We start from the raw sequence: 2,933 nt of genomic DNA on the forward strand, positions 1-2,933 counted from the left end.
CAAAGTTGTAAATAATAGAAAATTATGGTATAGGAATTAAAGTATACATACAGACCAATAGAACTGAATTAAGGAGTCCAGAATTAAATCTTTACACATATGAGTAAAAGTCAAAAGCATAAAGTGGGAAAAGGACTCTTCAATAAATGATATTGGGAAAAGAAATCTACCAAATTCAGAAATTCTACATATATCTATGTAAATTTATATATATAAAAGATACAAAATTATTTTTAAAAGATGTATACATATATATGTTCAATGCAAGTCTTTTTACTGTGTTTTTACAGTAGTTAACATAATGAAAACCACCTAAAAGCCTGACAATAGTTGAGTGAATAATATGTCTGCTAAATATACAAAAAGAAATACTAGTCAGAAACTAGGAAATATGAAAGTTCACATCTTATGACAACATGATATATAGAGAGGGGTCATCTTTGCTGAAATAAATCAGAAAGAGAAACGAAAGTGGATTATCTCAATCATGTGGAATATAAAGAAATAGCAAGGACAAATAAAGCCTTAATTCTAAGTGCAAATCTGAGGTTTTAAGAGGTGTAGGGGTAAAATTAAAAGGAAAAGGGTATTCAACAGACTGTGGTGGTGGGATATTGATAGTGGGTGTGATAAGGTAACCTACATTTCAAAGTGATATAGAGTAATGTTCCTGAAGCATATATAGCCTTGTAAATCAATGTAACCCTGATAAAAAATGTTTTTAAATACTTAAGGAAAATAATTATGCTTCAGTGTTAAAATAAGATGAAAGAATAAAAAAATTCATAGACTACTGACCATACATTTGTTACTCTTGCAAACTATTTAGTGAAATAGACATAGATTCAGATTGCAGAGTAGTTGACCCATACAATAATTATTATTTTTTTTAAAGTATGGAACTCTTCACAAATTTGCTTGTCATCCTTGTGCAGGGGCCATTGCTAACCTCTGTATCATTCCAATTTTAGTATATGTGCTGCCAAAGTGAAAAAAGCAGATGGAATCCAAGACATTTAATTGAAGCAATAATGTCTTCCTCCTTTAAATATATGCCAAACCATCAATCCTAATAGTTCAGAATTCCAAGTGAACTAAATTTAAGGTTCTCGTTTTTTCACTATAATACTGCTTTTAAATTTATTGTGAAATAATGCACAGACTCCATTGAAAGCAAAAAGTACCCTTGGCTTTTATAGTTAAAAAGTAAACTAAAACACTACCCTTAAGCTGCCATACATCATGTCAGAAATCCATTTACATCATCTGAGTTTTCACTGCCCCATGTTTATTACTGTCTGTACTTACCATGCAGTATTTGAATGATCTGACTGCTACTTTATGACTTTTTGTAGATTAATGATTTTGAGGCAGAGATGACTCTCTTGTTGAGTTCAGTTAAAAAAAAAGCATGAATGAAGAGTTTACTATACTCTCTTTGTAGGTATTGTTTTAAGTACCTGCAATAAGTAAATACACAAAATATAGTATCTAGAGAAATAGCTTAGTAGAAGAAATGTGTCATATCAATATATAATTGGAATTCTGATCATTTAAGAAGTGGAAGCATAGATGATCAAACTGATCATATTTTATTCACATTGTATTTAGCCTAAGAGAAAGAAGGGGTTTTCTATAGGATTAATTCTGGTGGTATTTTAAAATGTTTAATTTTGTTCATGTTAGATTAGGCCAACAGACTAGGAGCTATTGTCATTTAAAAGATGGTTTACCACAAAGAGTGGTGAGTGCAGTTAGAGAAATAACTACACTTACAACTTTCATGACAATGGTAATGAGTGAGAGAAATAGAATAACTGTCTTGGATAAAAGCAGAGGGGAGGGAGGAGGTAGAGGAGAGGCATTAGTGGTAGGAATGGTGTACTGGTGAAAGAGAGTGTTCTTTTCTATAACTGAAACCCAACTACAAACATGTTTGTAATCATGGTGCTCAAATAAAGATATTATAAAAAATACTCAGCTCATTGAGTTGATGATTGTAAGGATGGTCTCACTTTAAAACCAGGGGCCAGAGAGATAATACAACAGGTAGGTCACTTGCCTTGCAAGTGGCCAGCCCATATTCAATCCCCAATACTCTTTATGGTCGCCAGAGTGATCCTTGAGCACAGAGCCAATAGTAATCCCTGAGCCCAGCTGGGCGTGGTGCTAAAGCAAACAGACAAAAAATAAACATGAGCAAACTAGCTGGCAAAAAATATATATATTGTTTGTTTCATACAGTTCTCAAGAAGAAACAGTGCATGTCATGCACAGGCAACTGTGGAAACCTCAGGATCTTTTAGGAAACAGAAAGGTTTAGGGGAAAATGTGGTAAGGAGATTGTGATTCTTATAGGAAGGAGTCAGTGAAATAGGGTGATAAGTTAAGGGGCGATAGGACATAGTGTATCTATAAGTGATTGTTTGGTCCCTGGCTCCAGTGTAGTAAAGAGAGAGGGAAAAGCACAGGTGGGAGAATTTGTAAAAATCTGATGAATTCTGGTTGTGGACTTTCCAGAAATTGGTTGTACATGAAAACTGTATTGCACAGTGAGTGGATTTTTATTTCTAAGAGTAAGTAGTGCTTTGAGGAATAAATTCTTCAGGGTCAGAAACACTCTCCAAGATCATGTCAAAGTGTCAGAAATAGAGTTAAAAAATATGACTAAGGGCTGGAGAGATAGTACAGAAGATAGGGCACTTGCCTTGCACACAGCCTATCTGAGTTTGATTCCAGTCATTTCATATAACTTACCAAGCACTGCCAGAATAATTTCTGAGGGCAGAGTCATGAGTTTGTGGCCCCCAGACAAAACAAACACAAAGGTATGGTTAATACAATGAATTTAGAGTGTAATAAAGAATTTTCTAAGCAAAGGTTTAATCAAGGACACACCAAAAGACCTAAAGATTAAGCAGGTAATGTGTAAA

The 2,933-nt window shown here is 33.9% G+C and overlaps 1 pseudogene; it reads right to left on the reverse strand.

Annotated features, from left to right (window-relative positions):
* Positions 1-890: 890 nt before the first annotated feature.
* LOC126009854 (uncharacterized) lies at positions 891-991 on the reverse strand (annotated as a pseudogene).
* Between the last annotated feature and the right edge of the window lie 1,942 nt (positions 992-2,933).

The sequence above is a fragment of the Suncus etruscus genome, chromosome 5 (assembly GCF_024139225.1).
Source record: "Suncus etruscus isolate mSunEtr1 chromosome 5, mSunEtr1.pri.cur, whole genome shotgun sequence".
NCBI classification, from domain to species: Eukaryota; Metazoa; Chordata; class Mammalia; order Eulipotyphla; family Soricidae; genus Suncus; species Suncus etruscus.